The following is a 25,369-nucleotide window of genomic DNA, read 5'->3' on the forward strand; positions in this document are numbered from 1 at the left end:
CTAGATAATTGGAATGTAAAATGTGTAATAACTTTGCTTATTTTCGATTCACATTATTTAAAAAATACCTAGAACATCTCCCCTCCCCCGAAAAGATGGCAGCCAAAAAGTAGGGGTTGTGTCTCTGTTTGTTTGTTGTTTGTTATATTGTGTCAACATTGCAATAATAATATCGAAGTGCAATGACAGAAGTCTTAATTCAATTCAATTCAATTCAATTTGATATATTAATTTATCACATGTTTACAAGTAAAAAATGAAAACAGATATCCCTGTGCACTAAAAGACATTCAAGTTTACTTACTGATTATACACAAACAATTCATTCATAGATGTCAAGTACAAGTTGTTGCTCTCAGTTGAGTACCTCGTTACTATGGCAACGCCTGTGTAAACAGAGCTACTTTAGTTTCCTGCATCCCTTAGGAAAAGGTTGGAGTGTTATTTTTAGTTGCGGCATATTTTGAATCGCCTGCTTTTCTTGGCCTTTAAATCCAAATGGCGTCACTTAATTTGGGAGCATAACACACTTTAAAAGGGTGTGTTTGCGTTTTGTACGACACAAAACACAAACGTCCACATATACTCCACGTTTAAAGATGATAATTGAAAGCTTGCCAGTATTACTTGATTAGGTGATGTAGCTTTTTGAGAAATGAGTATAAAAACATATAGAGATGCGTGCGTCTAAACTTGACGACTAATGCATCTGGAAATTCTAGAGGTAAATTTTTATAACATACATCTTCATTCACAGTGACTTGGGGTTCACGTCTGCCTAAACACCTGATCCACGAAAAAGGATCCGAAAACCCAGGTGCATGGTATGGGTATGCCTTTGGAAATCGATAAAAGACCAGTATCCTCATTGTTCAAAATTATGTCAAACATCACAGAACAGTGAAAATGTTGGCTCAATTATTGGTCATTAAAATTTGTCAGAAAATAAAACTTTTTGGAATTCCAGGTCCTACAGGGTTTTACTCATTTCTGGGTCAGGGTGACCCGCATTGTGTGTCAGAATGGTCATTTAAAACTCTTTTAAACTGACGCTTATAAATCGAGTCAAAATCCATTGTTGTTTGTTGACGGGAAACGAGTCAGCCTCCCAGGGCCCAATTTCATAGAGCTGCTTAACGGTAAGCATTTTTTTTCGCTTAACGTAGCAAAAATAATTGCTTAAAACCATTCGGATTCCATGCTAAACGTATACGAGCTTAAGCACGTAAACAATCTGCGCGCGGAGATTTTAGATCGTTTGCTTAAGCAAAACAGAAGAAGGCAGTGTATTTTGCACTGTGTGCATGGCCTAGGGCTGCAACGGTAAGCAAATATGTTGGCTTAACGTAGCAACAAAAATTGCTTAAGCGTAAACCTATTTCACCAGCGGTTGCTAGCTTAAGCACGTAAACAAACTGCGCGCGCAACATTTTAGAACGTTTGCTTAAGCGAAAAAGAAGAAGGTGCTGACAAAATGGCGGGCGAAATAAATGCGGAGTGCACTCGAGTGGCGTTAAAAAAAAACTCATCACCTTCTGTGTCTGATATGTGTTATTTGTAATGGTTCAAAGTGCCCCTCGAAAGGTTAACACACTAACTTGAAAGTAAACAAGAAGATAATACATTGTACAGCATGAATCTGAAGCATTTTAGACACTCGTTTATTCGCTACACCTACCATACAAACGCACGTACAATCACCGCTGTGCCGGCACAATAACATCGTTTGCAATGAGTGTTGCACTATGCGCTGTGTGAATAGGGTGCTTAAGCAAAATAGAGGCTTTAAGGACCCTTTTTGTTTGCTTACCTATGTAAGCAAAAAACCTTGCTTAAGCAAGGGTATGAAATACAAAATTTGCTAGGTGCGCCCGTTAAGCACAAAATCGACCGTTAAGCAGCTCTATGAAATTGGGCCCTGGTATCCAGAATCCGGGTTAAAGCTGACCCGGGATTGTTTAATGGAATATCACACACGTACAAAATGTCACCTTCTTGCCCAAAACTGTCACATGAGACTGTGGTTTATCACCATTGCTATTGCATCGCCCATCCAATTAACCTTTTCGAGGTATGGTGGACACTATAGGAGTGCACTGTCTGGTTTGGGTGTAAACAGCAGTTATTACCCCAACATAAAAGTGTCGTGTTCACCATATCTCCGAATGGATTATACGCAACCATCTGTGTAATTGAATTGAACATAAACCACAGCGTGAAATGCCAGCGGGAATTGGGTAACATGGGATGACTATGTACACATTTTAAAGGCTGTCTTCTTTATTCTTTAATTTTTATATTTTTTGTCTTGTTTGCGGTGAGGGAAGAGAACAAATTAGAGTTGTTGCCAACCAGTAGTTGTTGTTAATGTTTCCTTGTATATTAATGAACACTAGCGGGATGCCGCGCTTTGCTCTACGTTTAAAATGCTAAAAGTGTAGCGTTGTGTACAGGGGAGGGTTAAGTGGCTGGGCAGGGTCACAATACAAATCACTGTTGCAAACCACCCATCCAAAGTTAAGACGAATCCTAGTGCTTTGTGAAATCGTACACTAACCCTTGTCCGTCTTGTTTTCCGTTTCGGCATTATTAGTTAATCCCATGATCCCATCCAGTGTTTTCCAGTTTACAGCGGTCCCGATAGTGGTTCTTTCCCAATCTGGTTTATATCCCGTTTCGTTTATTTTGTTCCCGTTCAGTTTATAATTTTCCTGTCCTGTATCGTTTTCAAGTCCCCTTTCTTTTTCCCCCTCACCAGCCCCGTTCATTTTTCCCCAGTTCCATGTCCCATCGTGTGCCCCTTCCCTATCCCGTCCCATATCTAACCCACGCCTCCGTGCCTCCCGTCCCCGCGATCCCGTGCATTGGCATTTGTCTTTGCTTGCCACTGTTTGCCAATAACTCATATTTTCCAGTTTCGCGCGGGTCCCGTTTACGGTTCTTTCCCGTTTCATTGGCTTGATCCCCCCAATAAGATTAATATTTTCCTGTTCCATGTCCCATATCATGATAGTCCCTTTTCATTGTGTCAATCCCTACCCCAGCCCTGTTCGTTTTCCCCGATCCAGTCATTAATGTGCAAATCGTCGTCAGGGGTGTCGCCGTGCTGGCGAAATGGCTCTCTCGTATAATCTTGCGATGCTGTACTGCGAAAGAGTAACTGTTTTCAAGACTATTGCTCAGAAGTCCCGAGAGCAGCAGTTTAGCAAGATAGTTGTGAGTGAACCGTTTCGCTATCACTGCGATACGCATTACGACTTGTCCACAAGTCTAGTGGACCATGGACTCTGATCGACCGTGAATACAACTATTTAACCGTTATGAATAATTTTGTAGGCCTAACATTCGGTGTGGAAGTACGGAAGCGTATTGCCGCCAAAGAAATAAAAATATCTCTCTACGTACACGATAAATCCAAATCGAATGTGTACGTACACGTTAAGTCCAGAACTTCTTATCATGTACTAACACGATAACTTATAGCGTGCAAGTACACAGTAATAACTTGGCGTGTGCATACACGATAACATGACGTGTCCGTACACAATCAGTTACCGTGTACGTTCTAATTAACTTGGCGTCATGTACACGATAACATGGCGTGTAAGTACATATAAATCACCGTGTACGTACACAATAAGTATTGGGCTTATTGTGTACGTACACAATGAAGAGAGATTTTGTTTATTCGTTAATCTTTACCTGAAATTTTCCCTAAGTTAGCTACAGCAGCCGATTTCACGAAACGCTAAGGATTAATCCTAACTCTAGTTAGGACGAGTAACCCGTCCTAACTTAGGATGGGTTCAATGCGTCCTACGTATTTGGATACGGAACTAAACCCCGTCCTAAGTCCTAAGATGATTCATAAGTTAGGGAGAGTTTGGTGAAATCGACGGCAGGTGTTTATACCCTGCGGTGAGTCCTGAATAATGCTCAGTAATGGTAAAATGGGATTCCAGTTTCCAGTTTTGGTATTTTTTTCCCTTCGTGAATCGTATATTGAAGATGCCGATTCAATTTAAGAAGGATTTATCTCGAAGAACCCTTGGGGATCAGAAGGATTCCGTTTTCACAGGTTTCGCTTCTCGAGTTGAGTCTCAAAACAAATGCTACTTTATATATAGACGATGTGACATGTGACATCACATGTTTACAAGAGAGCCCCAGAGCCTGGACTTCCTGCAGGCATGATTTGTACACAGCCTAATGGAAGAAATAATGAAATCTTATATTTTATGGAGATTGCACTGTCTAATTCTTATATCAAGTTTTGATATGATGAAAGGGGACACATCTAAAAAAAAAAAAATCCAGCTTTTACTTTCATAATTCTTGGAGATATGTGAAAATATATGACACAAAATGTCAACTTTCCCATAGGACCTGTGTAGTAATTGTGCCTGCCAGGATACTGAAAGAATGTACAAGGTCACACCTATTGTAAACAAAGTTCACATGGTCTAGAGCTTACCGAAATTTGATGTGCCAATCTATGTTTTGATGTCTGATGAAACCGGGTTTCCATAATTAGTAACTTAGTCACTGAATAACTTATATCAAGGTGCGAATGCAAAAATGTACTGCTGTGCTTACTACCACTAATACTACTGTATAATAAATTGCTACAGTGGTCAACTCGCATGTAATACCACCGGAAATGTTAACTAAAATCCACACTGATGAGAAATCATTTTGTTCTCAAAAGCTACATTACTTCAGAGAGGGAGCCGTTTCGCGCAATGTTTTACACTATCAACAGCTCTCCATTGATCGTTAACAAGTAAGGTTTTATGCTAACAATTATTTTTTGAGTGATTACCGATAATGACGTTAAGGGTTTTCGTACATTCGTGTTTTTGTTAATGTATGTCTTGTTGTTACTTTTGTATATTAATAAGTTTTATTATTTGTTTTCCTTGGGGAGGGGATACCTCAACTATATTTTGTAACTCGACCTAGAGTTTGAGCAATCACCTGTCACTTCTATTGACAATGACCCAATATAAACAGCGCATTTAGCCTGTACTGATCCGTATACCAGCCTTGCTGATTACTTTTTTGTTGTTATTGCTACCGATCAAACTAATATAGTTCTCTCGTGGATAATTTAACGGGAAGATAGAAAGGAAGCTCATCAGCTCTGCACAATATTGAACGTATATCGTAGTAATGAAGAGATAGTACTGAAGTTCAAAACGTCAATGATGGCAGTATATAACTAATTGGAGAGGTTTGCGGTAACACCACGTGAAAAATCTCTTTTTAGTAGTGACAGGTTCTGAAAAGAACTGTTGGTTTACATCTCGACGTTTCGATCAGTACGCTCTGACCGTCTTCAATTACAATGCCCACTGATGCTGTGATCGTCTCCTGAAGACAAACTGAGCATACTGATCGAAACGTTGGGTCAAAAGAACCGATTCTTTTCAGAACCAACACTATTAGATCCTGAAAAGAACCGTTGATTCACGACTCAACGTTTCGACCAGTGTGCTCTGACCATCTTCAATCAGTATGCTCACTATGATATGATCGTCTCCTGAAGACAAACAGAGCATAAAGTTCGGAACAATGAGTCATTTATCATCGGTTTTTTTTCAGAACCAACTACTCAACAAGAGAGTATTCACATGGTCTTATGCTAACCCCCCTTAGTTTACGTGCTGAAAATCATGATTTTTTTCCCCACCTATTTTCAGTTGTTATCCTGACTCACTCAACGGTTTAATCAAACCCAAAAGTTTTCCAGGTTCGTCATTGCAGGTATATGGTTAATCACATAGAACCCTTATACTGTCAGCGACTATATTGCCAGCCCTTCCCATTATTATACCTTTATTGTTTACTTCAGCTGATATTATTGTATTTCTGATGCAGAAATTCACTCCTCGTGTAGATATTATTGCCGTCCCTAGGTAGGATAAGAAAATATCAGGAAGCCACGGCCTTTCTTTCTAAATTAAGATCACCCCCACATCAAACAACAACGCTATCCTCAGATGTATACATAACAGTCCCATATGTGACACTCACAATCAAAAACATTCATCTCATAAAGACAAAAAAAAGGTTTTGAATTTTAATTTTAATTTGCAGCCGGCAAAAAATGCTCTCGGCTGAGGCCATATCATGGTAACACTACCACTATGAAAGAATCTGCCACTCTCTCCTAACGCCCTCGCTTTGTCCTTATTCACCATCATTCGGGGGACAAATTATTGAATGTGCCGGTTATACCGCTCAGAAGAAACCTTCGAATCATTTTATTTTTTGCATGGAGATAACAAAACTTGTCTACTGCCAACCCATGTCTGATTTGGCAAAACATTATTAACGCAATGCTTTCATTCTGAGAATTCTCTCCATTATTTGATAAATTCCAATTTCTACCTTGGCCTGTCTTTATGTGATTCAATTTGGTTATATATATAGGCCTTACGTTGAAATACTTCATGGTCGTGACTCACATGCACCCACTCGGCCCCTTTGATTGGCGCACTTAGGAAAAAATACCATCTCTCGCAAATTGGTGAAAACACTGTGGAAGTGTATAGATCCATACAAAACATTTTCTGGTGTCGACCTCTTCTTCTGAGGTCCACACTAAGTAACACATTAATACCCCAAACAAACTAATTAACAAACAAACAAACAAACAAACAAACAAGCAAACGCCCCAACAAACAAACGTCCTTAACACCCAACAAATATTTTGATTGTGAAACATTGATAATTTTGGGATTTAAACAAACACATTGTTCCCTTTTTCATATTAAAAAATAATGTTCGTATGTCAATCTTGTGTTATATAAGAAGACTTATTACATTTCATCAACTTCCAAATTGTTCAGATTAAGGTCGTATTTTTAGCCAGCAAGAGGAATAATCGAATGTACTAAACGAGCTTATAATTAGATTGAGTAAAAAAAAAACAGAGGGACGAGTCATGGTTGTTTTCCTGTGTAGTTCATGGACTGATGGAGCAATGACCGGGAGAGGGAGTTTGGGGGAGGGGAGAGGGGGCATTATCTAAAGGTAGCTGGACGTTGCAACTGCCTGGGGTAGGAGTTGTACAGGAGAGTTCGTTCATGCGTGTTAACGATCAGTTGTTCATCCTTCTCAACAATTGCTGCTTCCCCATCACTGATTTGCTAAGAAAAACTTCCGGGTCCCAATTTTTCTCCTGCGGCACTTGAGAATCGCTATCCTCAAAATGTTTCTGATTTTGTTTTTAAGGAATCGATTTAGAAAGAAAAAAAAAATACCCGATTGAAAAGCACTATACGAAAGTGGCAATTTCGTAGTGCAGACAAAAATGCTTCCGGGTCAGGCTACGGCTACGACTGTTGTTAAGGGTGGTCCTACGACTGTTGCTAAGGGTGGTCTTAAAGGGTATGTACTTTTTCCTATAAAAAAAACACAATGTCCACAGATTTACATACAACTTACACGGTTTGAAGCTTATGATAGTAGAAAGCTTCTATTGAAATTTTAATTACTGAGGTGCTGTAGTTTTTGAGAAATGAGTAAAACAACTAGCTTTCGTCTCAGTTTTAGCATGTTAAAACGTGTTAACCAGTTATGCTATGGTTTTGGTATAATATCATTAGTGGTTAAGGGGATTTGACATGCTAAAATAATTTTGGTCTCATGAGACTAAAATTATTTTGTGACTTGTTTTACTAATTTCTCAAAAACTACACAACCTTATAGCTAGTAATATTTGAAGGGAAGCTTTCCACTATCATTATCTTCAAACCCTGTAAGTTTAATGTAAATCTGTGGACATTTTGAAAAAGTACCCGAACCCTTTTAGGAAGTCCTATTCTTACAATGCCGCAGCCGCAGCCACTGACTCACACACGGCTTTAATTCGACTTGAGTTATTTCCGACTTTGGACAAGGGATTGAAACCTTACTTGGCACCACTATAAGCCATTTCGAGGTATGGTGGCGTAACCAAACACTCGTCATTGGCTTCGGGTAATAAATGTCTGTATTATGCCACAAACCCAACAGATCACTCCAATATAGTGTCCATCTTAAATATTATATCAATACGGCAAATTGCCTTGTAGGAGTTAGACAGGAAACAATTCAGTAAAGAATATTTTTTTGTCATTGTAACCGCTATCTTATTAAAGCTTTATAAACGATAATTAAAAATATAAAAAAACGTGCCGCCCAGGATGGTGACTGGTCCCTTGTGTTTATCGTTTGAGGATAAATACAGGCACTGGTCCATACTTCCTGCGACTGCAGTACAAATTGTGGACGTCACAAATTCGCAACGATTATTTAGCATCAGTTGACTTGTGCCCAACTCATGCGAAACATTCGCTGCGAAGACAGCACTGTGACATCAACATTCGAATCGCATTGTTAGGAAGTTCAGGTCAATATTGACCCGTTACCTGGGTCAAGGCGCATAAAATCTGAGTTAAAACTTGAACCTCTCCCCGGGTCAGCTTGATTCGGAAAGGTCCAGTCCCCTAGGAACCCAGAATCCTGGTAAATTCTGGCGCGGGAGTTTTTAAAGTGTAGAACTGAATTCAGTGGTATCCAATTGGGAAACATCTCTCGCAAACTAAACCTAGGCCTACTATACTTTTCGTTGATACTCTTTGACACATTCTTGTCAATTCGCCCGTAAAATATATTTGCCACATTGAATGCATTTTTACATTTGTGTTATTATACTCTTACTAGTTTTAAATATACGATGAGTTATCTGGTAAGTCTGCTGCCACCCAGCGTCCCAAAAGTCCCCTATTGTATGTTATGGTACTATTTAATTGAGTGAGGTCACTACAGTAAATCTTGGCTGTGATAGTGAGTTACTTTTTTGTGTATTAGTTCAATTTATGATTTCCAAGACAGTTTTGGACAACTACTTATATTGTCCCATTGTAGTGAACGATTGTTTTGAATCGAAATGATTTATGCACGGGACGTCGGGTTTCATCAACAAAACACCGACGCCCCCAGTCCGTGTTACCCTAATGATGTTTCTGACCATAGCAACACATGGTACAAGATCTTAATTTAATTACCGAATACCGTTTGGTTTCAAGTGAAGATTTGGTGAGAAAACCTCTTCCCCCGTAATTTGGTTTGGCTGAGGGTCATCCCTTGTATCAAAGTGTCCCTTTGTTGTGTCCGGACTTGTTTCTAGGGCAAGCGTGACTGATGTGTAATATTGTTAGGATGTCTTGGAAATAGTGTTCGTGGATAACAATAATTCATAACAAGTTCGGGTATGCACACTCGAGAAGGAGGTTGGGTCGAACGTCATTTGTATATGGTAGTCCTATACGATACAGCCACTTCCGATAATACATATTTTAGTAAATTAAATGTTGCCGGTCATAATAAAATAAGACGTCTTTCGCCAACGTGCCGCTGTTGACAATTATTAGTCTGTATGTAATTTACGCACACCAAACTGAGGTCAAAAAGAGGACATTTGCTTTCAAGCGTTGAAATTTATTTTTAAAAAAACCGAGATTGAACGTTGTTTTCTTGTGCATTGTTCAATATTCTTGTCTGCCTTTCTTCCTCCTAAAAAGGAGATTAATTTATTTCATTTTTCTATTGGCACTTCTCAGATTCGAGAAAAGCGGGTCGAATGTTTGTAAAGTTAAGTAAGCGTAAAATTGTTAAACTAAAACTGCTTTAACAAGAGAGAGAGAAAAGAGACTGTCAGTGCCCGTGAAAATTAAAATCTGTTTTAATAATGCGCAGTCCCATCATGCATCACACTCACACTGCACCATATTTCTGTGCAATGCATACATGACGTACTTCCTGAACAAGAATCTGTTCAAGCGATTAGCCAATCCCAGCGGTCCTGGATAGACTGGCCGCTGGGGCCGAGCGAAGCTTTTGAAGATCTGATTTGATAGGGGAGATCCCTCCGTAGATTCGGTGAACGTGGGACGAAGCTTCTGTCGAAGAATGATTGTCACAATCGACTTCAGGAAGCTTCATTATTATGGGTGCGTTCGATTAGCTTCTCTGTGTCGACCCTGCGGTGCTCACCTGACAAGAGCTAATCAAACGATCACTCACTCTTTCGTGGGGCCAGCCCCCAAGTGACCCACTCCACAAGCAGGGGACTTGGGGCTGACCCAGGTGAGCCCCTGGAATGACGTCGGAGCTATTCGAACTCACCGGGGCAAACTTAACCGGGGTCGACCCAGGGAAGCTAATTGAACGCACCCATAGTGTCAGACATTTGAAATCAAGTCGGTGGTGCGTGTACCATTCCCACTGTTGTTGCGGGAACGGTACACCCATGGATGTGTGTTTTGGAAATGCATATGGCTTATGGCATCGCTGGCAGTAGACAAACAGGCATAGACACCGACTAACGACTTGTCATCAAGTCTATACGCCTCCTAAAGCTTTGAACAATATGCCCTTCACTGGAGATACATCCTTGATATATTCAGACAAGGTCAGAATTTGGTAAAGAGTGTCCACATTTGCTGGACATTTAAAACTCAGTATCCAAAATAATCCCTTGGAGTATAATTTACATGTAAATGACAGACAAAACAATGTGTTAAAAAGATACACAGACATCCCTCTGTAAACCTTTGTACCGGAAGTATTTATTTCATTTCTTAAAGACACGACACGGTATTATTGGTAACTGTCAAAGACAAGTCTTCTCATCACTTGGTGTATCTCAACATATGCATAAAATAACAAACCTGTGGAAATTTGAGCTCAATCGGTCATCGAAGTTGTGTGCTTTCATATGCTTGATTCCGAGACCTCAAACTCTAAACTTTAGGTCTCGAAATCAAATTCGTTGAAATTTGCTCCTTTCTCGAAAACTACGTCACTTCAGAGGGAGCCGTTTCTCGCAATGTTTTATACCATCAACCTCTCCCCATCACTCTTTACCAAGTAAGGTTTATACTAATTTTGAGTAATTACCAATAGTGTCCACTGCCTTTAACAATCTGTATTATCTTCAAATCAAAACGGCATTGAGATTGTCATTATTTGGCTGGCGTAACGTTCATCTTGGGAGTGCACAGATCCATGTTAACGGTTGGTTTCACATAACGTCATGGTTTCAATTTTCGCCCTTAAAAAATTAATCAAATTAAATGACACTCTGACACCCGTTTAATACTAGGTGAGGGACGTGTGTGTTTCTTGTCAAAAACACTCTATAGTTAAACATTTAGTGCATCACAAAAATCAGTTTGACCTTGGAGAACCTCTTTTATTTAAAGGGTCTGTGTAACTTTTGCAGGACAAAAAAACAAGCTTCTCTGAAAATATTACGTGCTGAGGTCCTGTAGTTTTGGGAATTTAGTAAAACAATGGCATGGAAATAATTTTCGTCTCATGAGACGAATTTTTTTTAATCATTTACAAACGTATTTTCATGATTTTTTTTTTTACTCATTTCTCAAAAACTACAGCACCTCAGTAAGTAATATTTGAAGGGAAGCTTTCCACTATCATTATCTTCAAACCCTGTAAGTTTAATGTAAATCTATGGACGTTTTGAAAAAGTACCCAAATCCTTTATTAAAGGGTGGACAAAATGATGATAAAAAAAGAAGAAAAATTAAACATGCGGTAAATGAAATCCTTCTGGATTTGATTGTGAATTTCAAATTAAATCTTCGAGTTACAAAGATATTAAATTTCATGTGAATTTATTAACGATAGTTAAAAGTGGTTAATATGACCATCGATTCCATTTTCTAAATGTAATAGAAGCAGTCTCGAAAGAGTAAAAGGTTATTTGTTTCGTAAAAGTGACTTCCAAAACTCCCCGTTTATAGTTATATTGTTTGCCACTATTTATGCTGGAGACTTCAAAAGCTATTCTAAACTGTTGCCTTGTGTGTCGCGAAATTTAGAAGTCATTCACGTATAGATGGCCCCCTGATTAATTATTAAAGAAGTATCCTCTGAACCTACCGCGTTCAATTTGAAATTGATTAATTATTGTAGATTTTGATAAAGAAAAAGGACCATCCGCAACGGGAGGACGAGGACATTTTCCTAAAAATAGAATTTTGGTTTATCCACAAAATCATGCGTTTTTTAAAGCTATTGGACCCTTTCGGTTCAAAAAAAAAAAAAATCACAGATTTACAAATAACTTACAGGGTTTACAGAAGGCAATGGTGAAAGACTTCTTTTGAAATATTATTCCATGAAATGCTTTACTTTTTGAGAAAACAGCAAAACAATATAAATTCTCGTTAACGAGAATTACGGATTTATTTTAAACACCATGTCATGACACGGCGAAACGCGTTGAAACAAGGGTGGGTTTTTCCGTTGTTTTCTCCCGACTCCGATGACCGATTGAGCCTAAATTTGCACAGGTTTGTTATTTGATATAGAAGTTGTGGTACACAAAGTGTGGGCCTTGGACAACACTGTTTACCGAAAGGGTCCAATGGCTTTAAGATTACAAGTTTTCCTCGGGATTTGGTTTATTGTTTCCTCGTATATTCTCATTTCATGTACGTCACATCAGTTGCTAGTTATTAGTTGAAGGAACATTACATAACTAGCAAAAAGAAAAAATCGCCTATCTATACACGGTCTAATGATGCTAGTAGAAAACATCACTTGAATTATTTCTGTCTGAAATGTCATATTTTATGAGAAATAAATCATCTAATTTTTTTCGCGTTTGGAGATTTTTTAATTTTATTTTACATTGGTTGCATGCAAAATGTGTAATCATTTTTTTTCACTATGTGTCTCTTGACCCAGATGGCCGATTGATCTCAAACTTCTGCAGGTTTGTCAGTTTAGGTATATGGTTGATTACATCAAAGTGCTTACACTGCCTGCAACTGTTTTGTTTGCAAAAACCTATTCTGTTATGTCCATGTAAGAGTGTTAAATACAATTCCCCACATGGGTTATTCATTCCTTTGGAAGTTTAACATACACTTACTGAGTGTACTTGTTACTGTGATCGTACAATATATATTTTGTTTGTTGTAAGTGACCAAGGATTCATATTACTCGGCACACTGTGAAAACAATACATTAAACAGAAATACTGTTCTGGACAAAAATGTCATTTTCTTTTCCAACTATCGAAATGTCAAAAAAGCATTTAATCAAAAAGATGTCACATTCGACCTTCTAATAAATAATATGCGTATTAGTGAAAGTACAATGTACGTACATTTCCTTTGTTGGAAGTCACAAAAGACGTTATATCACTCACCCTTTGAAAGCAATACAATAAACACAAATAGTATTATATGAAGAAAGAAAAAACTCATTTCCTTTTCCAACTACATGTATATCGAAGTGTCAAAACCCCCAAATTAATCAAAAAGATGTCACGTTCGACCTTCTAATAAATAATATGCGTATTAGTGAAAGTACAATGTACGTACATTTCCTTTGTTGGAAGTCACAAAAGACGTTATATCACTCACCCTTTGAAAGCAATACAATAAACACAAATAGTATTATATGAAGAAAGAAAAAACTCATTTCCTTTTCCAACTACATGTATATCGAAGTGTCAAAACCCCCAATTAATCAAAAAGCTGTCACGTTCGACCTTCACGTTCTTGTATTTTCCTGCCATTTGGAAATAATTAGCTTGTTTTATAACAATGAACCCTTCACGCCCCGTCCGTGCCTTTTGGAAGGTTGTTTCGGATTGATGCGTAAACACAATCCCCTTTTTTAAAAAAAGGTACGTTCTTTTAGACCTTAACTTGATGACAAACATCTTGACTGTCGGTCATGTTGGAATGACGTAATAATACATCTAACGTGTTTGCCTACGGGTGACGTCTTTCTCTAAGGTATCACATGGTACATCTTGAAGGCAATGTCCATTAAGACACTGGGTGGGATTTCACAAAGAGTTTAAGACAATCGGTTATCTCGAGTGGCGAGTTAACTTAGGACTTCCATCGAGTTTGTAACAGCTCATAGGGCAAGTTCTAAGATGTGAAATGTACCCCTGGACACCTTGGTAATTGTCGAAGACCAGTATTCTCACTTGCTGTGTATCCCATATTTGTATAACATAAAAAAATATGCGAACATCATGTGAAAATTAGGACTCAATTGGACATCGAAGTTGCAAGAGGATGACAGAAAAAAAAACTTGTCCCTTAAAAATTATGTGCTTTCAGATGCCTAATAAAAGGCTTCATTCAGGCCTGAAGTATTTTAATATTTTTTAGAAGTGAGTAATTGCCTCTTCTTCGAAAAACTACTTCAGTGTGAGTCGTTTCTCACAATGTTTTATACTATCAACAGCTCTCCAATGCCCGCAAGTATAGGTTGTATGCTAACAACTATCTTGAGTAATTACCATTAGCCTCCAGTGCCTTTAATCATAGAGCAAGGCTCCCTACTCTACGCTTTAATACATCTAACGTATTTGCCGTTGGCGAATACCTAAGGTTGAGGCATACCGCGAGCTTAAACGGCTTATTAGTTAATGGTGGGAGTTCTGACACATCTTGGAAGGCGAGGCCCATTAACACTATTAAAGGAACACGTTGCCTTCAGATTTCACAAAATTTCACGTTTGAGGGTGTTCCTTATACTTATTAAGAGTTGTTCTTGCAATAAAACACATTTAATGTGTTGTAATTAGAGAATGGTAATTAAAAAAAACAAACACTGACCTCTGACCCCGAAACATGGCCCGCGAAATATATACGTTTTTCAAGCCGTCAAAACGATCGTCCGTTTATGCGCGATGCACAGCAGTTAGGCTGGCGCCGTAGCCAATGGCCTGGTAAACCTACCAGAAGAACACGAGGTAATATACCGTTCTCTACCATACGACGTTGTGTGAAATGTAAACACACCATTTTGCTGTCAAAATGGATCGCCGAAAAACACAGATTCAGCTCATTGCTCTACGCAAAGAGATGATTGAAGACACGTCCAAAAAGAAGGAAAGGACACCTCGCCAATCAGGGTAAGAATAATGTAGTGGGACATGGACTAGCCGACGAGAGAGAGAGAACGGACCGTGATTGTTTATACCCAATGCAATGTTATTGTTAGTTATTATTGTGGACATGACACGTAAATTCACAGCCATGAGACAGCCGCAGCACTGAGTTGTGAGAGTACATAATGTACATGTACTATGACTAGTTTACATATAATTTTGTAGATCTATTCACTCGGTGCATAGATGGGGGTGGGGATTTGAATCGAGTGCCCAGCGTACTAATGACTTGGCATAATTTACCCTAATTTACTTTGATGCTACAATTAAAAGAGTCGTTTATCTGGCTGGGAAGGGGAGGGCTTTTGTAAAAATTGTAGAAGTACATTTTAAAAATAGTACAGATTTATGAAATGTTTTTTGTATAGTTTTAACAGTTTACCCAAAATATTGTACCCAAGTCAACTCGTACCCAAGTCAACCCGAATTCTTTCAAAGAAGTGTGACCTTTCAAACAATAAAAAATAAAATTTTCGAGAACTAATATAATAAGTTATATCAATGGTTTTCAATTTCTTGTTGAAGGTACTATGTGAGCAGATGCCAGGACTTGGCGTAAACATCTTGGAGACCTCATCAAACCCGGCACCTCCAAGTCCACATCACCCACCTCCGCAAAGCTCTTGCCAAGCTGGTGGGTTTGTACCAACTGTAGGGAGATGCCAACACAACAGGACAGGTCATGCTGCAAACAAAGGCCGGATGAATGCTTCTCAAACTTGGCAGTAAGAGACTGATTATTTCATACTGTCAATGGCATGTGCATGTATAACAATATACACATGTACTGTCAAAGCAGTCCAGTTTTGTTACATGATATTTTGATCTGTGTCCCCCCCCCAAAAAAAAAAGGAAACAAAGTAAATGTGTAAACAAACATTTAATAAGGAAACACAAATTTAAGCTTTCATTCATTGTAGTTACTTGTAAACAGCCTCCTTCGCCAACGTTGCATTACCAAAATACTTCACACTGAACAGCCACATCCTAATAACATCATGTCTTTGACCAGCAGCCGATTTCACGAAACTTTACGCAACTGCGTAAGTCCACTTGTGCAACGTTTATGGAGCAACTTGCGCCATTAAAATTGCGCAAGTGGACTCACGCAGTTGCGTAAAGTTTCGTGAAATCGGCTGCAGGGAGGTAGTATTTGCTAAAATGTCACTTTAATGAATCAACATCAAGTGCATGGGTTTTATATATTCCATATACATGAACAAATAACCAATTTTTATTTTGTTAATTGTTTCAAAAATGTTTGTGTTTATATTTGAAAAGATCTTGAGGCACCTTGTTCTGGACCACCATTAGAGTTGGCACGACATCACAGGAATGACATGTACACCAGGGCAGCATGATGTACACAACAAATGACTTTGCCACCCAGCCAGCCTTCACAGACAACATGTGTCATGTCAGAATGGTACTGGAAATAGAGTAACACTACCTGGTTACTCTGTTTGTAAAATCAGGGGTATATTGCCAGATAGTTTCAACTTTCATTTACACATGATTTATGCAAAACAGGTTTAACAAATGGCAATATTTCCCGTTGTCAACAAGTAGATTCTTATTCCTAAATTAACACATGTCAATACTTAAACTTATTATTATTTTTTTTTTTTGCACATTACTTATGTCAACAAATCATTGAATGTGATGTGAGCAGAGTTTGTTTTCATCACAACGACATATGATTAAGTTTAATTTGAAGTACATGGCCAATTGTTTATACAATCATATTTATTGTATTATTTGAGATTTCGATATTTTGTAACAAAAAACACAAGAACAACAAAATGCAAAAACATAAACAATCTGTATTCAAATAAATTTATCTGAAATATCTTTATTCTGTATTCATAAAGAGACATGGATCATAGATGCAACAAGTTTGATAAACACAGTGCCATTTCAAGTTTTTAACCTTAACCCTTGCAAGTGTATTTTGATTTCAAACCACATGCCTGTTATGAAATGCTGTTTTAGAATGATGTTTTAGAACTAGTCATATTGTTGACTAGCAGACCATGTTAGTTTGAATAAGTAAAAGTTTTAAAGGAAAACCACCCAATTTCAAGTCATACTTTTGTTGATCATTCTATTCTACTTTTAAAACATCCTTTCTAACCATACAATGCATTTTACAACCAAATCACTCGATTTAAGGCATTGGTCTCTCTAAAGGGACTTTATACCGTAGATGTTGGTAATTACTAATTTGTGATCATAAAACTCACTTGATAAAGTCTACATGATGAGAGGCATGTCAAAGGACTTGTTTCTATACTGCAATGGTGTTTTTCTTTCACTGTTTCTTGCAGCTTTTATTGCCAAATTTAGCCCAAATTGTCACAGGTTTATTATTTTTATGCATAAATATTGAGGAGATACACCAACTATTACTAAGGATACTGCATGGGACTATAGTGTTCTTTGACAAAGGACAAATTTAATTAATGTTTGCAAAACATCGTGTACTGCTGTGAATTGTAAAAACATGTCTCAATAAATTGACCATATTGTTTTATAAAGTTCCTATAAATTTGTGACAAAGATTCTATTTGATTACATACAAACTCTAGAACTTGCCAATAATGCTAATAATGCACTGACCTTATGTCTTATGCACACCTGTACAGACATTTTTGTAGCCAAATTGTGGAAATTAAATTTAAGAAGTGGAAAATCTGGATTTGTGTTTTGCTACAAGTTCTTCTGTTAGTAGTAGTGGTGGTGGTATTAGGGGGGGGGGGGGATGGCGGCTGTGGGTAGAAGCCATCCTTGCACCATTAGCGGTAAGCCTGGGCGACTAGTGTCGGACTCCAACTATTGAATCCTTAGTCGAGTCGCGACTATTGTTTTCAACTATCCGGTTAAACGTGCTACAAAAATAGTTTTAAAAAAATTGTGTCTACCTGTTTGGTGAACCAATTTAGTCGCTCATTACTATTCATGACAACATAATTTACCTACAGAACACAGTCAGACATCAGTGACACAAATCTTCAATCTTTTCCGCTTGAATTAGACTATATTGTGCTTGCGGCAGACATTGCCACAGTGCATCGTGATAATTAAAAATTTGTCGCGACTAGTGTCGTAGTCGCAACTATTGGATGGAGGTGCGACTAGTCGATTAGTAATTTTCACTGGTCGCCCAGGCCTAATTAGCAGAGTTTTCCTGTCCTGCGAAGAAGCTGGTTGTCATCTAACCGTGCTTGGAAAACTTCTTTGATGTACGTGTACTCTTTCTTGTCCATACCGGCTTCAATAATCACATCACCACCCAACTTTCACTGTGACCTGGCAATCAAGTATCAATACAAAAATGTTACAAAATAATAAAATTGTTCCCCGTTTCTGATTTTGTTTTGTAATTTTTGAAAAGAGTTCTTCTAGACTATGGCCCTTTTTGAAACCACGGCTTTGGCTTTGGATTCAGCTCGGGCTAGCTTGGCCCCGCAGATGTTTGGACAATACTGAGCGTGCTTTGCGTAGGGATTCAGACAAGAGGACGGAGTCTGAAGCCGAATCCAAAGCCGAAGCCGTGGTTTCGAAAAGGGCCTATGGAAGCTTCATTTTTGTGGACAAGAGTATTGCTTTATTTTAGCTTTCCTTGCCAACTACCATTTGCAGTATGTGCTCCCTGTTCAGATGCATCGCACAGTAAATTTTGCTGTCAAATGATTCTGAGCAATGTAAACAGGAGCTACCTCAAATAGTACCGTCCAAGACCAAGGTCAAGGAATTACATCCCCATAATAGACATAAACATTTTTTATACCCCGAAGAAAGGATCATGTTGGCAAATAAGACAAGTGACATATATCCTATGGCGATGGACTAGTATTAGATAGACACCACTGTCCTGTTGCCCTGTGACTCTACATGTACATGCAAACAGCATAGAGAAAGGACAGAGAAGTAAAGTCCCTGTAATTTTGTATCTAAAAACGAACTGTGGGGTATATGTGACTCGCAATTGCATACTATACTTACGCGGTAAACACGGTAAACGCCTCTCCGACATGTCTGAGCAGATGTTTTATGAGAGGATGAATTCTCTAGCTGTAGTTTTGTTTCAACTCCACTCGCTAGTTGGTATTAAATAATCTCGTCTTTTTGCTGCAAAGGCCCGAGGCAAAAAGAGACACACGACTACAGAATCACATGCACTATTAGTATTAGTAAAACGGGTACTAGACATTCTTTCGTGTACAAAGTATTCGCATTACTAGACTGGCCCCGCTAAAATCCTACATCGTACGAGCAAGAACGGGGAGTTCAGTGCGTCTGGGGAGGTCTGGCCGCGGGGGATGATGGCCCGCTGGACGGCAGCCGCTCGGCCCCGGGACGTGGGCTGAACTTGCTGCTTAGATAGATTTATAAAAAGTTAATTCAACGTAGGCCCTTTTATTTTTGTTCATGAACTGTTTTTTTGTTGTTGGTAACCATGGAGGAAGAGATAGATACAAATGGGGTTCGTAAAATGGTTAATAATTGCTCAGTCGTATAGTTCAAAGGCTGCGACTGGAAATAAGACTAGTGAATTTGGCGGCCATTTATGGGAGTCAAAATCTTGACCCCCATAAATGGCGGAGTGTTTTGTTTCGAGAAAGTTAGCAAAAGCGAAGCATTTCTAAGGCATGTTTGTGTAGATCATTATATTCTACTTTTTTAACATCTTTCCAACCGTAATCATTTTACATCAAACGCCTGTCATAGCCCAAAAACGCCCAATAAAGCGCAACCCGAAGCCAACGTGTCCCTTTAACAAGCTTTGTTTACTAGCCATCAGTAAGACCTACCTCCATGGTATGACTGATGGTTCACCACTCACGTTATTCCATTTGTTCAAAATTAAAAGGAACATGTTTTAGTTTACTAATTAGCTTTTTTAATGGGTTGGCCGTTGTTTTGTCCACCACAATTATAAGTTTCATGCTCAATCTCAATTATACATAAATAATGGTTTTTTTTACACGTTATTAGGACATTCGGGTAGCAAACTTATACCTTGGCCCAATTTCAAGAGCATAAGCACCAAACTTTGCTTAGCATGAAATTTCTTCCTTGATAAAAACAGGATTACCAACCAAATTTCCACGTGATTTTCAGGATAAGCAAACAATAGCCGAAGACCATTAACAAGCAATATGCAACAATATTGTTTATAAAACATATTACAGCAACGGGCCCATTGGTTGTAACGCCCCTGATGTGAAACGTTGTCGGCTTATGTTAACAAGCTTTTCCCACATGTTATGTGATTACCGTTTTGTAACAATTGTGTTGGTTATCCTGTGGTGTGTTGTTTACAAATCCAGATATTATCAGTGTTAATTTAAGCCAAAATTGTTTGCTTATTTAATAAAGTTTTATCAATCGGTTTAATCTACCATTGGACACTGATACACCAATTTTGCACACAAAGGATGCTGCCAGATTGTTGATGATGTTCCCTTCAAACCAAAAAACGCCCCTCTGCGGCACAGTCCAGCTTCTGCCTCCGTGGTCCATCATGGCGTATGGTGTTAAAGACAATTGGAAGTATTAAAATACAATCAGCATATGCTGACATGTGGCCTTCACCATACACGGTGTTAAAAGCAATGGCTCTTGAACCGCATGACATAAGGTGCTTAAACATTACTTCGGTTTCTTCTGCCTCATAAACCAAGTTAAAGGCACTGGACACCTGCGGTAATTGTCAAATGACCAGTATTCTCTAACCGGTGTTTTCCAACATAAGCATGGAACAACAAACTTGTGAACATTTGGGCTGACTTGGTCATCGACGTTCCTACAGAATATTAACATAGAAAACACCCTTGTTGCAAACATTGCTGGCTTTCAGATGCCTAATAATAGGCTCCAGGCCCGAAGTATTTTAATATCTATGTGAGAAACTGCCTCTTTCTCAAAATCTACGTTTTCAAAAGGAACTGTTTATGACAATATTTTATACTATCAACCAATCTCCATTACTCGCTACCAAGTAAGTTTTTGTGCTAACAAATATTTTGAGTAACCGCTAGTGTTCGTCCAGTGCCTTTAAACTGTATTTGTGTACATGACCATTGTGAGTTGCCCTTTTGGAAGTGTCAAACGAAAACACATGACGCACATGCTAGCTATCATTTACAACATCACCCCGATCAGAACAAAAGTGATATCTCCCGCATCCGTCAAAATAAAAATTAGCTTTTTTAATTCCGCACGCGCAAAGAATTATAAATCACAATGGGTGTATGGAAATCACTTGATACCTAATACCCGTTTTATTGCGCTCTTGTCAGTAGTAACTGTATCCCGTATTTTGATCTGAAGTCCGGTTGAGGGTAGATTTCAAAAGCGAGAGAACAAAATGAAATTATATCAATGGAGAGTGAGAGAAAGAGGGGGAGAGTCTGTAGCTTTATACTTAATAACCGGCCAAAGGTTGTGTTGAGTTTCATAATATAAATTCATCATCATTTTGAATACGGTGTAGTCATGAGTGGTGTCCCATTTTGGAAGTCTCTATATTTATAAAAGGGGCATAAATAAACGCATAATTCAGGATTTGAAAATAGATAGCAGACAATGTTCATGTTGTGTGTGATCAACCGGAGTACACCTGAAAAGGCAAACCTGTATTACATTCGGGCCTTAACTGTGAGTCGGGAGAAAATGTTGAAAACCGTGCACAATTTCCAGCATGTCAACACACTGTCCTTTATTTGGTTGAAAACACATAGCAGTCATCATATTATTTTGGTTGTCACAACCGAAATCATCTCTTGCTGGTTTTTCAAACTTGGTTTAATGATACAGTGTTCTCAAATGGAGGGCCTTTGTTTTCACTAATATTCAGCGAGGGCACTTTGGTGCTTTTGGAGTCTTGCTGAGAAACGCAATTAATAGAGAAAAGAATTTCACAGAAAAACGGTTCATTCATTGAACTTCATAATCAGTAAGTTTTCAGACTAAAAATTATTCTTTTGTGACAAATCTTGTATTAAACATTTGAGAAATCAGACACGCAGTATTTTAGTGTTTACTCGCAACCGTCACTCAAATACACGCGTACAAATACCCAAGTTGCTTATTGATTATTCTTTTTCTTTTCGTTTATAGTTATTTGAGAAAACGAAGAAAATTGTTGCTGAACCCCTCACCTCCATTGCATAGCCTCTAATTTGCTGTCAACAGATTAGTGCACAAAGCAAATGCATCTACCACACGCAAGGTGTAATAGGAAACCTTGCTATCGATTGAGGCTTTAAGTTAAAATGTATAATTTGGTTATGTAATGGTAACTGATACGCATTCGCTTAGCAGATATTGGATTACAAAGGGCTGGTTTACACAGCTGGTTTACAATTATTTATCAAATAAATATGGGCCTATGTTTATCCACATAAAAGTTGACATATTTACAAATAACTTACAGGGTTTACAGAAGGTAATGGTGAAACTGTATTCCATGACACGCTTTACTTTTTGAGAAAACATTAAAACAATATCAATTCTCGAAATCGAGAATTACGGATTTATTTTATGTCATGACACGGCGAAACGTGCGGAAACAAGGGTGGGTTTTCCCGTTATTTTCTCCCGACTCCAATGACTAATTGAGCCTAAATTTTCACAGGTTTGTTATCTTATATATAAGTTGTGATACACGAAGTGTGGGCCTTGGACAATAATGTTTACCGAAAGTGTCCAATGGCTTTTTTATATATTTTTTAGAATAATTTGTTTGTCTTTTAGTAATATGATAGTGTTTGTCCTAAATTCAATTGAACAGCTCATTTAGTTTGTATTGTTGTTTTGAGGCAATAACATTCCTGTTGAAAAGTCAAAGTCAAAATTGTCTTCTTCTTCTTATCTCTGCCCGTGCAACGGCAGAGATATTGTCCTTGTGGTGGATATTCTTCTTCTTCTCCTTCTTCTTCTTCTTCAGCATGCATTTGCAAAACCGTGGCCACATATTGGGCTTGGGCTTAGGCTCCGTCAGTTATTTAGAAAACATGTGCTTTTCTAACGGGGCTTCAAACAGGCAGACGAAGCCCAAGCCGAAGCCCAAGTGACATCCCAAGCTAAAGCCGCGGTTTCGTAAAAAACGGAACCAAAAATTCCAACCTCGTACCTAAAGCTTGTAAGCCGATCAGAATTGCAACGTAAAAATATAACGAGGTTGTTTTAGTCACGTCATGAGTGAATCCTCTACGCTGCGCTGCGAGACGATCACCACCGAAGCTTTTCCCCACGTTATTGCAATGGGGGATTTTCCGGTCGCAGTGTGACCTGCACCGTGAACGTTAAAAACACTCTGCCGCGCGCGTACATGTTAGTTTTTTGTGCACTGCACGATTACCGGCGTGTGAGTGTGTACTGACGACCCGTGTGGTGGAAAGTTTGTCTGACATCCGGGTATTCTTACGTCATTAGTGCGGAGTGCTGTTGGAACAAATGCCACCCTCGTACCTAAAGCTTGGAAGCCGATGAAAAATTGCAACATTAAAAAAAAAAAAAAAACACACGATCTGCCGTGTGATGGATGGGAACGAAGTTGTTTTAGTCACGCGGTCGCACTGAAAAAAAAACCGACAGTTGACGATAATAACTGACAACAACTGACAACCTGACGATATTCTATTGATGGTTGTGTGTACTTTCATATAAATATATTGCTATTGTTACACGCTGTGCCTGCCGGAGTTATAAGCTTCATGTTACAGATTGTTCTGTATCACCCCCAAAACACACACAATTTTCATTTCTCCAAGTGCAACATAAACCATGCAGAATATTATGCTCCACCCCCCGCCGGGCAGAGATACCCGTATTTGCTCAAATACAGCTACCGTGCTTTCTAGTTCTTCTTCTTCTTCTTCTTCTTCTTCTTCTTCTTCTTCTTCTTCTTCTTCTTCTTCTTCTTTGGCGAGCACCTGAGCTTGCTCGAAAATATTGGCAAAAGACACGATTTATGGATCAGCTCCATGTATGGTTATTAAATTCATACTTTTCAAAGTATGACGGTTTAAAAAAAAAACCTTATTTGAAATTTAACTGCTCGCTTTTGGACAAATTGTAAACTTCAACTCAAACGTTTTTTTTGTTGTAAATGTCGTTGGGAGACGTTATAGAATTTGGGCAGTGAACTCAACACAAAACCCCCTTTCAGGCACTGTGACAGTTAGATGACTGTTTTATGATGTATAAGGAGGGGGAAAAAAGCATAGCTGACACACAAACCAACTCTTTGAAAAGAAATTACTACTTTAAAATTACCAGAATCGACTAGGAGTTCCTCTCTCCTGACCTAACCTCATTGAGTGTTGTTCGTAGTAAGAAGCCGATCAACCATCATATCAAGATCATAAGATCAAGATTTACCAATTTGACTAGCTCTGTCCTCAGTGTGTTGCAACTTACGAGCAGACTTGACAACGGAATTGTACTGTCACGTTGGTGTGTTGTAATTGCAATACAACAGTATTCAATTCACACTGATAACAATAGTTACAGCCGAAATAAACAAATGTAAACTGATGAATTTAAAAAGGTCTTTCGGCCCTCAAAACTCAAATTATGACTCACAATAATAACTCCCTGTTTGCTATCGATCAAGTTAATTTTATGAGGACTGAATTTGAGGTCTCAAATTCAAGCATTCAACTTCGTGCGACAAGGGTGTTTTTTCTTTCATTATTATCTCGCAACTTCGATGACCAATTGAGCTCAAATTTTCACAGGTTTGTTATTTGATGTTAATGTTGGATACACCAAGTGAGAAGACTGGTCTTTGACAATTACCAATAGTGTACAGAGTCTTTAATAGGATGCACCAAATTAGGTTCGTTGGTAAATTTCTGACAGTTTCCCTCATGTTTGCTTCGGAGTGTCATCTGATAATAAGCAAACACAGTGCCGAGACAGCCAAATTAAACATCGTATAATAGTGTTGTCTCCATTACAGCGTATCAATCGCCAGGTACCACATGTCGGTATTAAAGGCAGTAAACACTATTGGTAATTACTCAAAATAATTTTTAGCATCAAAACTTACTTGGTAACAAGCAATGGAGATAGTATAAAATGTTGTGAGAAAAGGCTCCCTCTGAAGTAACGTATAGTTTTCGACAAAGAAGTTGTTGTCCACTTAAATATTTGAATTTGATTTAGAGCCCTCATTTTATTTAGATATTGATTTTATGAGGACTGAATTTGAGGTCTCAAAATCAAGCATTCAACTTCGTGCGACAATGGTGTTTTTCCTTTCATTATTATCTCGCAACTTCGACGACCAATTGAGACAAATTTTCACAGGTTTGTTATTTTATGCATAGTGAGTCTCACGAAGTCACCGGTTGTTAT

At 38.4% G+C, this 25,369-nt stretch overlaps 1 long non-coding RNA gene across 1 annotated transcript; it reads left to right on the forward strand.

Annotated features, from left to right (window-relative positions):
* The first annotated feature begins 14,921 nt into the window (after positions 1–14,921).
* On the forward strand, positions 14,922–16,559 carry LOC117307327. The gene is made up of 3 exons (XR_004521071.1): positions 14,922–14,962; positions 15,524–15,723; positions 16,280–16,559. It is a non-coding gene; the product is annotated as an uncharacterized LOC117307327 (long non-coding RNA).
* Positions 16,560–25,369: the final 8,810 nt, after the last annotated feature.

The sequence above is a fragment of the Asterias rubens genome, chromosome 2 (genome assembly GCF_902459465.1).
Source record: "Asterias rubens chromosome 2, eAstRub1.3, whole genome shotgun sequence".
NCBI lineage: Eukaryota > Metazoa > Echinodermata > Asteroidea > Forcipulatida > Asteriidae > Asterias > Asterias rubens.